The sequence below is a fragment of the Camelus bactrianus genome, chromosome 18 (genome assembly GCF_048773025.1).
Source record: "Camelus bactrianus isolate YW-2024 breed Bactrian camel chromosome 18, ASM4877302v1, whole genome shotgun sequence".
Lineage (NCBI taxonomy): Eukaryota > Metazoa > Chordata > Mammalia > Artiodactyla > Camelidae > Camelus > Camelus bactrianus.
Genome location: NC_133556.1, coordinates 12,934,332 through 12,946,904, shown reverse-complemented (window position 1 = coordinate 12,946,904; position 12,573 = coordinate 12,934,332). Strand labels below are relative to the sequence as shown.

General features: G+C 36.2%; 1 protein-coding gene across 6 annotated transcripts in view; it reads left to right on the top strand.

Moving 5' to 3' along the window:
• LOC105082750 (rab5 GDP/GTP exchange factor) overlaps positions 1-12,573 on the top strand; it is a 94,030-nt gene that overhangs the window by 3,567 nt on the left and 77,890 nt on the right. The window lies entirely within an intron of this gene.

The following is a 12,573-nucleotide window of genomic DNA, read 5'->3' as shown; positions in this document are numbered from 1 at the left end:
AGTATTGTTAGAGAGCCACAAATTTGACTCTGCTTTTTAGTAGCCAGTACAGAGAGAAATATGATCAGTTACATGGTGCAGTGACCATAAGATAAAAGACCAATTTCTCCTTTGGATTCCCAAGGATTCCTTGTATGGAGAAACTCCTCAACTACATCATCCTTAAGTAAATGCAGCATGTATTTCAAAGGGCTATGTTGTGTCTTACTTTATTTTTTAGTAAAATCCTCATTGTCTCGTTGTGTAGGTTGATGACATAACATCAAAACATAATTCAGTGAAAACAGTTCTGGTGCTGGCAAGATGCTGTGGTGTCTAAGCACTTAGATCTCTAGACTGGTTAACTTAAGGATCTGCTTTAGATTGCCTAGATAAGTAGATGGGGATTGCACAGTCTTCAGATTACGTTTCATAAATATTTTGTTTCTCAGTGGAGCTTTTGTTATGAGTTTATGAGCAGTGGGGTTTGAATTTGTGCTTCTCACAAGTTCTTTGAGTACATCTATTTTTTATGTTGTTTGGTTAATCACAGAGCCATGTTTTTAGTAGACATGTTTTATCATGGGGGGCATGAAAATAGAGGAGTCTTACAAGCACAAATATTTAAATGAAAGTCACCTCACCTCCACTCAAAGATGGGCTAAGGGAATACCCTTGTATACTAAGATTTATTTCTAGAAGTAGCTTTGGAGTGTTAACTCCCAACACAGAGGGCATTGGCTTGGAAATTCCAGACATATAATTTATTTTTAGGAAGGAAACAGATCCACTCATCTTAGATGTAGTGCCCAGTAAATTAACATATCTATATTTTGCTCAAGCTAAAAGGTTGCCGTTTTAAGTAAAAATAATTCAAATTTATCAAGTGCTAGCATGGGCCGGGCATGTGCTAATAATAAGCCCTTTATATGCTTTATCTCATTATTGTCTTCTCCCCTTATTGCCCTTCTTAAAAGAAAAACAAAGAAATGTGGTTCAGAGCAGTAACTTGTTCCAGGTCATACAAGAGCTGGTGGAGACGTTGAACTCAAATGACAGACTCAGTGTTCTGTACCTGGCACTTCTTACTACTTGAGGTGGATTAGGCTGAGCCCACAAGATGGAACTAGGCGTGTACAAGGAATGGAAGTAAACATGTTGGCAGGTATTAGAACCCACCATTGCAGAAGGGCCCAACAGTTCCGGATCTTCCCGGAATCCAGAAACTACATAGTGCTACAAACTATGGGCATTTGGCCGTAGTTTATAAAGCTGGGGAGAAATATGTCTTTGAGGTATTCATCAAGATTGGAGAAGTGGGAAATGCATATATTTTTTCTGTTTGTTATAAGTTTGTCTCATAAGATCAGGAAAACCACAATAATAGTTACAAAGATAGTATGCCATTCTGGAAAAGGAGGTTTGTATTATATTTTAGAGTAAAACTTTAGCTGATATTCTCACTGCTGTGATTTAGGGTAAATTTAGATCATCCTTTTGTAGTGACATTGCTAGGTGTATTCTGTGTTTTATTAGAAATTGTATTACATTAGAGTTGTACAGATAAATAAACCATTATTTACTGTGAGTTTTCATATGCGTCTGTTCCACATAATTCCAGATCATTTTATTTTGAAGTACTGTAATAGAGTTCCTACAGTATATTCTAAGTTGTGACCTAGCCTATGAAACTATAAAGAACAGAGAACATCCTTATTCTTCCTTAATCACTAAGCGATGGGTGGAACTGTCCTTGCCTAAATATAGTTATGTAACAGTGGTTTCTTAATTGCATTTCCATCGGGCTTTTGTCATTGTTAAGTAAGTTCCTGAAAAATGAGTTGGGCTAGTGACCTAAGTTTTGAACAGGATATTATAAGCAGAATACAAATTAAAAATATGAGAACAAACAAAAAACCCCACCATAAACTGATGAAACAGAACATCTAATATCCATTATAATTAGTGTCTCAGGAAGTAAAATGCTTGGCTTTTACTTAGCAAATTGGATTATATTTTTATTTGTATAAATTAATTAGCCTTTGCAGTTGGGTTGTAGTGTGATAAGTGTGTAGATTTTATTTGTCTGGGATTTCAAATGTTGTGTAGTTATGAATGAACACATCTCAAATACCATTTATAAGGAGTAATTAGATGGCAGAGTATTTTCACGCCCATATGCTAGCTGCTGATGCCTTTATGAAACATCATGTGATGCTACCTCCCCCAGGAAATAGAATGTCTGATGGGAGACAATACTGACATTCAGCATTTAAATCCTTTGAGTATCAGCTGTATGAAGTAGACACCACTTTCTCACAGACGCCTACTTTTATTTTTTTATTATTATTACTTTTTCTTTTTGATGGGGAGGTAATTAGGTTTGTTTGTGTTTTAAATGAAAGTACTGGAGATAGAACCCAGGACCTTGTGATGCTAAGCACGCACTCTACCACTGAGCTGTACCCTTCCTACCAGGAGCCAACTTTTATTCTTGCACATATTTGAGAATAAAAGGCAGGCAAATTTTGTTGTTGTTGTTACCCATAAGAGTTTGTAGGCTGTTTCCTTAAAGAAGAATTTTTGCCTTTTCAGTACTTTGGTCTTGTAATTGAATAAATAAGTTTATATGTATATAAACTTAAATAGTGTTTGAGAAATAAGTTTGGATTCTTTTGAAGTTAAAATTCTTAGATTCTGACAGAAAAAACTGATTAGGAGATTGGATTTTAGCCCAAGTTCCATCCCCAAGCACAAATAATAATAGTTATAATGGTGAGTCTGCCATTTAGGTAAGTGTAATGCAAAGATTTCAGTTTCATTCTTCAGTGAACTCTTCAGCTGTATTTGGAGAAGAACAGTCTGAGTACTAGGAAATACTTTAAAAATTTTTTTCTTTTTCTGAGGTTAATGTCAAGGAGTCTAGTTTTTATAGTTATGAATTTTAGTGACTTTATCGAACTACCCAGTCTGGTAAACACATCACCCCAGAATATCTTCTGATCTTTATTAATGTATATGTTTTTGTTGTCTAAAACTGTCTACCTTTTATTTTGTGGTTTTGAATTTTTAATATTTTGTGTAAGTATTTCAGGACTCACCATAAGGTACATATGTGAGTTTTATTGTATTGCAAAGAAGTCCATTATTTAAGCTCTGTGTTACTGTGTAGTTCTACCCTTCTTTGAGCTGCCATAGATTTCCTAAACAGAATTGGTTACAGCCAGTATATTCTTCTTAGCTCCCAGTGATGACTAATTTCTAACCACTTTGCTCACATTAGAATTTTCTTGGTGGATTCACACTATTATCCTTAAATCATTAGTAGTGCTGTTTGTCTTAAAGTCTACTTTGTGTGATACTAGCGTAGCTTTAGTAGCTTTCTTTGGTAGATGTTGCAGGCTGTATCTTTTTTTCATCCTTATACTTTCAAATTTTCTTTGTCCTAGAAAGCATCATGAAGTTAGATTTAGGTTTTTTTTTCTTTAGTCTGACAATTTTAGTCTTTAAATTAGAATCATTAGTCCATTTCCATTGGATGTAATTGTCACTATAGTTGGTGTTACATCTGTCATTTTTTCTTTTTGACTCACCTGTTTTGGTCCTTTTTGCTTTATTTTTTTCTACTTTTTTGGATTATTTATTATCCAATTATTTAATTTTCCTTTCTAGTAACGTCTTAGTTATATATTCTTTTGTGGTGTGGTTATACTAGAGATTATAAGATATACTCTTGACTTACTATAGTCTAGTGCAAATTATACTTTTATCACTTCTCCAATAATGCTAGAACTTTAGCATTGATATAATTGATTAGCATTGATTTGATATATTAACACCACTTGCCCTTTTCCTGCCTTGTGTTACTGTTTCACCCATTTAGATTCTACATGTATTTTAAGACCTGTAAGAAATTACTGTTCCTTATAATCAATATTTACGTATACTTACCTACATATTTACTCTTTCCATTGCTCTTTATCCCTTCCTGTATTTCGGTGTTTCTGTTTGGGGTAGGATGATTTTCCTTTCCATCTCAAGAGTTCCCTTTGGTATTTCTTATAATGCAGGTCTATCCATAATGAATTCTTTCATTTTTTGTTTGTCTGAAAATGTCTTCATTTTGCCTTCATTTTTAAATAGTCAATGAACACCACATTCTAAGCAGGCGTTTATTTTCTTTTAACACTTTCAAAGTGTCATTCTATCATCTTTTGTCTTTTTTTATTTATTTATTTATTTTTTGAGAATTTAGCTGTTAGTTTTATTGTTGCTCCTGAGAAAGTAATGTGTCATTTTCCACTGGTTACTTTTAAAAGTTAATTCTTTGGTTTTGATTATCAACAGTTTAATTATGCTATGTTTTTGTGTGGTTGTCTTTGTCTTTGTCTTTATTCTGCTTGGGATTCAAAGAGTTTCTTAAATTTGTGGGTTGTCTTTTCATCAATTTAGAAAATTTCATTCTTTCCTCTTAATATTACTTCTGCCCTGTTTACTGTCTCCTCTCCTTTTGGGACTCTAGTTACACATCTGGTAGAGTTTTTCACAGTGTTCCTCGTTTCTCTTTACACTTTTTTCCCCCCTATATCTTTTGTTAGTTTTTCTCTGTGCTTCAGTGTGGATATATTTTATTGACATGGGCTCTAGTTACTAATCTTCTCTTCTGTTGTGTCTGGTCTGCTATTAAATCTTCCCTTTGGATTCTTAATTTTAGTTAATATACTTTTCAGATCTAGAATTTCAGTTTGATTCTTTTAGATTCTCATTCTCAGTTGAAATTTTTCATCTTTTTATATGTTCTTTCCTCTTTTTTCTATTTTTTTAAAATAGGAAATTTAAATAACCATCATTATTTTAAAGTCTTTCTGTTAACTTCAGTGTGTGGATTGTCTGAGCATCTGTTTCTGTTACTTGTTTCCTTTTGGTTTTCAGTTAACATGAATGCTGAGCGCTGTGAATAACATGAAGCTCCAGATGATGCTGTTCTTTTTCAGAGAGGAATCCCCGCTCCCTTTTGCCAGCCAGGTAGAGTGGAGGCTTATCACCTAATCCTGTTTGGAATTGAGTTGATGGTTAAGGTTGTGTTGCCAGTTTGATAAGGCTACGTTTCCCTCTAGTTTGCCTTTAATACTGGCAAGTAGCTGGCTGTTCAGGGCTTCCAACTGATTGTCTAGTGAATTCCCTGGGGTCCTTCCCTCTGGTAGCTCCTATACTACAATCTTGGCTCCTGAGAATGAGATTGCTGAAAATTCCGCTCTTGATTTTCAATTTTGTTTTGAAGCCCGCTTTGTACAACTACAGCATTTGGTAAATGTCTTCAGGGGAAAACCATCCTTTTGTTAGGCCCAGTTCTTTGACTCTCTTCTTTCACTGAGATCTTGACTCCTTGAGTGTTGCTTTTCACTTCTTCCAAGAGCTCTCATGGTTCCTCTGTCTGGATTCTCAGCCTTTTGCCCCAGAATCAGCAAATGTATTAGGGGGAAAAGGGGTTACAGAATGTTACTTTCTTTCTCTATGGTTCCTTTCTTTTTCCAGAATCTAGGCCCTTTTAGTCTTGGTTGCTTCAGGTGCTTTCTGATGCCTTTAAACACTGGTTTTAAAAATGTATCTGGCTTTCCTAATTCTTAGCAGGAATGTTGCTCTGCCACCAGCTACTCTGTCATATTCAGAGTTTCCCACTAGGAATGAAGTTATGGGAAGAAATTAATCTTTTAGTAAGTGTGGTGCTTACTTTATAGCAGTGGTTCTCAAAGAGTAGTTCCTAGCTTCATTATCCAGGAATGTTTTAGAAATACAAATTCTCAGGCCCTGTCTCACCTTCTGAATCAGAAACTGGGCTGAGGCCCAGTACTGTCTGTTTTAACAAGCCTTCCAAGTGATTCTTAGGCATGCTAAAATTTGAGAACCACTGCTTTGTAAGTTAGTCATTTTACTATTTAAGTTTCTCCTCCTATCTTCATTGGGCCCTGAAGAGTGTATAAACATGTTAAAACTAAAATTTAACTGAGTAAATCTGAAGATCTAATTGCCTTTATTAAAGGATGCGTGAATCAGGCAGCATCTCATCTGGCAAACAGATACTCTGAGGGTTTACACAGTATGGAAGACTTTTATAGTAAGGAAGAGGGACAAGGGAAGGAAAGTATCAACAAGGAGAAAATGAAACTTCATTGGAGGAAAGTAAAAGTTCAGGTGATGACTGTCTTCTCATTGACTGAGCTGTGACGTTTTCCATTGGCTAAGCTTGTTGCTGGGAAAGAAGGAGGTCTTCTTTCTCTTGCTGAGGTAGTAAAGCAGTTGCATTTCCTGTTTGGGAGTACAAGGTACGTCTCTTCCTGTTCCTGAGTCAGTAGCTGACGTCTTTCTGTTGGAGTAATTGATGTCTTCCTGTTTGGGGTAACTGATGATGAGGATGATGAGTGTAGTGGTGGTAGGGCACAAGGGCTTCCTTTCCAGGCCATCCTGACACCAATTCTATTTTTATTTTTTTAATTTTTAGTTTTTCTTTTTAAATGGAGGTGCTGGAGATTGAACCCATGACCTCATGCATGCTAAGCATGTGCTCTACCACTGAGCTACACCCACCCCTGACACCAATTCTAGCTGAGGTTTTCTTTTACTAATTTTCACAAGGAACAAAGTAAAAGAAAGCTGTCTCTGCAGGTACTTTGTCAGCCTTCTGAATAAATCATGTAATAAATTTAGAAAATACCTATTGAGTACTCATCCTGTTCTTGGGCACTGTGTTGTCTACAAACATGGAGTAGACAAGTAAGCAAGTAATTGTAGTAGAACATGAGTATTATAATAGCTATATTTATAAAATGCTATAGGAACTAGAGAGAGAGGATTATTTTGTCAGTAGGGAAAGAGGAGTCAGATGTTATTTGAATAGGGTGGGATCTGAAGGCCGACAAACAGAAGGGTATTCTAGGCTTGTTCATAAATAAGATGACCATGTACTTCATTATCCAAAGCAGGTCACTTTTGAGAACCAAAAGAGTGCTTTTATGCCAGGACAATAGGCATAAGCCAAGACTGTTCTCACTAACTGAGATCTGTGATCACCTTATTTGTAAAGAGCAGGCAATGCTGTGAATCCACAGTTCTGTGTCAGCTGGTGGAAAATGCATTTATTTCAATTATTTATAGAATTTGCAACAACTCTTATTGGATGGTTTATTAGTTTCCTAGGGCTGCTGTAACAAATTACCACAAACTCCTTAGGAGGCTAAAAACAACAACAGAAATTTATTCTTTCACAGTTCTGAACACTCGAAGTCTGAAATCAAGGTGTCACCAGGGCCATGCCCTCTCTGAAGGCTGTAAGAAGGATGATTGCTGGCAGTCTTTGAAGTTCCTTGGCTTGTAGCTGCACCCCTCCAGTCTCTGCGTTGGTGGCCACATGGCCTCTGTGTATGTCCTTGTGTCTCTTCACGGCTGCCTTACAAGGATACCGGTCTTTGGATTTAGGACCCACCCTAATCCAGTATGGCTTTATTTTAACTAATTATATCTGCAAAGACCTTATTTCCAAATCAGGTCACATTCACAATATTGGGGTCCAACCTATCTTTTGGTGAGGAGGGGAGTGGAAAACAATTCAACCCACAACAGATGGGATGGTTTTAGCAGCTTTTGAAAGTTTCTGCAATTGAATTTGGTTAATTTTTTGTTACACGCAAGGCACTTCTCAGAAGCTTAAAACATAATACAAATATTTGTTGGATTGAGCCATCTAACAAATCTGAATAAATACATTTCAATCCAGGCAATTGCTTTTTGGATTTCTCTCATCTCATAGACATGTGTCTGTCTCACTTTGCCCAGCGGTAGCAACCAGCTGAGGACAAAGTGGCTGCAGCAGAGCTAAAGCTTGGGGTATAACTTTGAAAAAAACAAAACAGAAACCTTTGATCATTGAAGCCACCTCCACCTTATGTTTTGCACTTTGCTGTTACTTTAAGCTGAGTTAAGAGACATAATTTTTGGTTGGTTACTTATGAGATAAATTGACCAGTTGGGGAATTGGCTGCTTCTGTGGAAGAGAGGGTAGAGCACGGTAGAATGGGGACTAGAGCAGCTAGGTTATTTCGCATGTAAATGCGAGTTATTCGCCTGGGGAATGGCATGCTCAGATTGGAGTCATAATTTCAATTCAGTTAAGAGGGTGTGACATGGTACAATAGAAGATTGTTGTCTAGAGTTCATTCCTTAAGAATGCTGCTGTGCTGGCCCTGCTCATTCCAGAAGCATAAACTCTACATTATGTCCCATGGGTTTGATTATCATTTGGAATTATTTGGGCAGGCTAGTGTTTGGATACTTTGTTTTGTTATGTTTAACATTGGAACTCTGCCACTGATTCTCTGTGACATTCACATTTGTTTTGGAAGCAGTGTATTTAATGATATGAAAGTCAGTGAAACTTGGATACCAATTTGAACATGAAGTCTTTGATTAAAACTATAGTATCTTCATAATATATAAAGTCAAGGATTAAAAGATAACATAAAAAGAGCACCTGTATAAAGAAAAAGGATGTCATAGAAAAATGAGTAAAGAAGAGGAAGAGTTTAACTCTTCAAAGAAAATATGTTAATGATCAATAAATACCTATAAAGATGGTTAATTTAAGGAAATACATATTAAAATAAGAAGTCTTTTTTTTTGCCTTTCAGATTGGCAAAAATTAAAAATTAATAATGCAGTTTTTATGAGTTTGTGGGAAAGTAGATTCGCTATAGGTAGGAAGGTAACTGGGTTCAATCTTTTTGTGAGGCCAGTTTGGTGGTATACATTAAAATTTACAATGTACAAGCCCTTTGACATTCCATGTCTGTTTCTAGGAAGCTATTTCCACTTTGTAAATGGTCTGCTCATATCCTTATCCTTTGTATCAGATTTACAGGTCTTATTAGTATAATTTCTAAATATGATAAAATGCTTTATTGTCCTACTTACTTAAAATATTTTTGCTAGTCTCTTATTTGCCTTTCTATTTTGGTTCTAAGTGGGGCCTTTAAAAAACTAGGTAGAAGTTTCATTTCATGTATTCAAATCTATTTCCTTTCTGATTTCTCCTGCAGCTTGTAAGCTGAGATAGCCCTCACCTCTTTAGAAGTTTCATAAATACTTAATTTTAGTTCTTTTATTTTTCTGTTTGTCTTTAAAAAACTTTAACACCTTAAGATACTGTAATTAATTTGGGGGGATATCAGATTGCTAACCAGTTATTCTAGGAATGTTTATTGAAAATTCCTTTCTCTTCCTTCCTCTAATAATAAATTATTTTATGTATTAGCATATTCATTTTTGGGTCATTCTGTTCTGTAGTGATCTGCCAGTTCTGTTGCTAAGTTCACACTATTTTAACTAGTTTGCCAAAAGTTAGTTTTCAGTAAATTAAATTCATTTAAAATATTAAAATTTTTTAATCTGTTTGTTATTGCTGATCAAATATGGAATAATTTTGTCAAGATCAAAAAAGTCTTTTGGCATTTTATTGTCATTTATAGTGAACTTGAAAGTTTTGAAATATTTGCCATTTATATAATACTTAATTTTCTCGTACCGTGTCCTGGTATGTGTTGCCAACTATTTAAGCCTTCTTTTTTTTTTAATTGAAATATAGTCGATTTAGAATGTTTTGTTAATTTCTGGTATACAGCAAAGTGACCCATTTATACATATATATATGTTTATTTTAATTATAGGCCATTACAAAGTATCAAATATAGTTCCCTGTGCTTAACAGTAGGACCTTGTTACTTTATGTATAGTAGTTAGTATCTGCAAATCCTGAACTCCGCATTTATCCTTCCACTCCTGCCTTCCCTCCCCATAACCATAAGTTTGTTTTCTGTCTGTGAGTCCGTCTCTGTTTTGTAAATAAGTTCATTCATGTCCTGTTTTTTGTTTTTGTCTGTTTTAAGAGTCCACATATAAGTGGTATCATATGGTATTTTTCTTTCTCTTTCTGGCTAACTTCACTTGGTGTGATGATCTCCAGGTCCATCCATATTGCTGTAATTGGCATTATTTTATCTATTTTATGTATTTAAATCTTATTTATATCTCAGTATTTTTATGCAGCACATAAATTTTTATTGGAATAGTTCCTTGATGTTTTTACATTTTGATACTGTTGGGAATGAGATCTCTTTTTATGTTTCCTAAACTGTTGTTCTTAGGCTATTATAAGAGTTTCATAAAATTCATATACACGTATTTAACTTGTTTCATATAAACAAATTATTTTTATAATAGTAAATAATTTTAAAATTAATTCCTCAGTGTTCATAGTGTTTTAATTTCTTCTTTCAGGCCTTCTAGATGTGTAGTCAGATTTCCTATACTAGACAGTAAGCAATACAAGGACTGAAACTTTATTTTTACTTCCATTTGTATCCCAAGTGCATGTCATGTAGTGTAAATCAGTATATAAATATTTGTTGAATAACTGAATGAGATCATGATGAGTAGAGAAAGCACTACAAGAATATAGTGACTGTCTCTAGGTGGTGTTTTCTCTAATTTCTACTTGTCTCTATGTCTCAGATTTTTTAGAGTAACCATCTTTTACTTCTATAACTGGAAAAAAGCTAATTTAAGGGAAAAAGCTTAACAATAAATTCTATTTCTTAACTGAGATTCAAGATAGTTTATCATTTTAGTAAAGTTGAGTGGATGTTTTCTATAAATCCCAAGTGAGTAGCCCAGAGAATTGATCTATGAGGACATGACACTGAACCCAAGAATAGGAAGCAGGACTCTCACAAGGAAGATAGGAGGAAGCTACTCAAATCTACAAAGTATTTTTTGTTTTATGAAATGAACCTGGTTTGCATGCAGAGCCTTAAGGAAGAACACACACAATGTGAGCTTTGTACTGCTCTGGCCGTTTTTAGGATACCTCAACCCAGATTAAGTCCTAGCCCCGAGGCAGAGTTCACCAGAAACTCAACTGTCTCAGCAATAGAGATCTTTTTATTCCGACATCCCTAACGTGAGCGGGCCAGTTGAATTATGCGTTCTTTATGCCAGGTTGCTCAATAGAAGCCTAGTTATTGGAATGCAGTGCTCAAACAGGAATTGGGTATGGCCCCTCTGACCTCCCTCCTGGGTGCAGTGATGATGGTAGCTCTGGATTGTGGCCCGTCTGACTCGGGATAGGTCTTTCTGCCCAGGGAAGACAATTGAGTCTCAGAGTTGATCCCCCATGTTCCTCCCTAACTGAAGAGAATATGCTGTCTATATAGGAGTCTAGGTGTGCTGACTATACTGGCTTTGCCCCACAGAAACAGCTGTCATCGCCACTACATAGCCTTTCACATCATGGCAGGCACTTTTTTTGGTGGTTCACTTGCTCACTTTGTTTTCCATACTTAGAAACAGGAACAATCTGAGTGGTATATTCATCTGTTTGATACACATTGGTTCAATCATAGGTGTTTTTATGTAATACATTTTAAGTGGAATTTAAAAAAACTTAATTTGAAATCACAGATTAACAGGAAGTTGCAAAAATAATACAGAGAGGTCCTGGGTACTCTTCATCCAGTTTGCCCCAATGGTTATGCCTTACATAACTACAGTACAATGTCAAAGCCAATAAATTGACATCTCCATAATGTGTATGTATAGTTATGTGCCGTTTTATCACATATATAGATTCCTGTAACCATCACCATAGATAGTCAAGATACAGAACTATTACCACTAAGAGCTCCCTTATGCCACCCCTTTATAATCACACCCTGTACTGTTCCCAGGTTTGGTAATTCACTAGAAGGACTGCAGGACTCATGCACTCCTGGCTATGTTTTATTGTAGTGAAAGGATACCAGGCAGGACCAGTAAAGGAAAATGGTGCATTGAGCAGAATTTGGAGGATACCAAGCATGAGCTTCTAAGAGTCTTCTCCCAGTGGAGTTGATGGGGTGCATTTAATCCCTCAGCAACAAACTGTAGCAACATGTGTGAAGTGTTTTCTGTTGGGGAAGTTCACTTATGCCTAGGATTCCAGGGTTTTCACATAGGCACAAACACTTTCGTGATTGACCACAGTTACTACAACTCCAGACGCCCAGAAGGAAAGCAGTGTTCACCATAGGTCACGCGGACTGTCTAGACAAGTTGGTAAATGTGAATGGAGACTCCAAGTATACAAAACACCCTCATCAGTTAGTACATAAGGACACCCCAAGACCCCCACTCTCAGGAGCTGCTGAAGGGTCAGTCACACAAGCAGACCCTTTTAAGAGTGTGCATGATTTGCACAACTCAGGCCTGCTTGGTTAGCTTCTCTACACACCCTCACTTGTTGGAAACAGGACATAGAGAAACAGTTCTGGGCCCAGGGTGGAGGTGAGGGCTGGCTAGGTTGGGGTCAGTGCTACTTTAGGTAGAGTGCCCAGGGAAGGCCTTTCTGAAAGTACAACTTGAAAACTGAGACCTGAATGATGAGAGAGCAATCACCATGTGAACCTCATCTGGGCATTGGAACACAGTGCAGAGACCCTCAAAAAGAGAGATTGAAAGGAGGCCTGTATTTGTTTTCTCTTGTTGCCATAATAAGTTACCAGAAACTTA